The 1,192-nt window shown below is 40.8% G+C and overlaps 1 pseudogene; it reads left to right on the forward strand.

Annotated features, from left to right (window-relative positions):
• Positions 1-66: 66 nt before the first annotated feature.
• Positions 67-1,072, forward strand: LOC106321869 (annotated as a pseudogene).
• The last annotated feature ends 120 nt before the right edge of the window (positions 1,073-1,192 follow it).

Here is a 1,192-nt window from a genome sequence, read left to right on the forward strand (position 1 = left end):
TAATAAAAGTATAAATTCTTGCCAAATAAATATTTGAATTTCGATGACCAAATTTATAACAAACACATGGTTCTAAGCTACTACGATTATTTCACTACACTCTCATTAGTTCCTTATTTTCTTCTTTTCGTTTATCATTCATCAAACCCTAAGCCACCTGAGAACCAACATACGTACGAAGAAAGAAAAGAGAAGACGAAAGATTTGATTGGTGCTGCCAATACTCGGAGCCCTGGTACAATATTGATTCGGTTCAAGGATATTCTTTACTTCTCCAAGTCAATTTTCAAACTAGAGACTTTGAGAAAACATAATCGGAGCCCTAGAATCCGGGAAGAATCTCAATCGTTGTTCACTTCTTTGTTGAAGACGCTCTACTCGCAAGGATCAGACAAATCGGTCGGTCTTAACAAAGCTCGTCTGAAGAAGCCGAAGAAACAAGAAAGTACACGCTTCTGCTTGGAGTTGAAGACCAATCCTTTTGGTTTCAGTCTTTCAGACAAGAAACAAGATCACAAAACTCTCGCTCGGGAACCTGTAGTAAGGACTGAGACAAAGACCGATGCTTGCAAGTCATGTGGATTACTTAAAGATGCTGACAAGATTTCATCTGTTACTACTACGGCTCTTCCTCATCAATCGAGACAGGACATCAAAGACAAAGATGGTAAGGTTACAACCAAAATTCCGAGAGTTTCTGCTTGCAAGAACGTTCCAGTGAAGGATTCTAGAAACCCTAAACCTGCGGGTAAAACAGAGGAGATGGTGGAGTTGTTCGAAGCAGCAAAGAAAGCGGCTGACGTGGCCAACGCTAAGTGTATTTATTCTCTCTGGCAAAGCAGATGCGTAGAAGCTATCTCACTGCTCATGAAGATCAACGTCACTCCAAACCTTAAAGAGTCAAGGAGGATGATTGAGAGGCTTCAAGGACTTACAAAGCACAAGGACCGTGCGATCTGCAATGCTGGCTACAACAGCCCTTTTTCAACTTTGGAGGCAGAGGATCAGAGAACAAGAACGTAAAGAGTCTGCCATCAAGAACCCTCGTAAAGCTCAACGAGCATGCGGTTAGTGATGTGAAGATCATAGCTTGAACAAAAGGATATCTCTGGTGAATTCAATTGTTTCATTTTATCAATTATCAGTAGAATCAGTAGTATGAAAGTGAGGAAGAGATGAAATTCAGCTGTAA

This window comes from Brassica oleracea, unplaced genomic scaffold (genome assembly GCF_000695525.1).
Source record: "Brassica oleracea var. oleracea cultivar TO1000 unplaced genomic scaffold, BOL UnpScaffold03439, whole genome shotgun sequence".
Taxonomy (NCBI): domain Eukaryota; kingdom Viridiplantae; phylum Streptophyta; class Magnoliopsida; order Brassicales; family Brassicaceae; genus Brassica; species Brassica oleracea.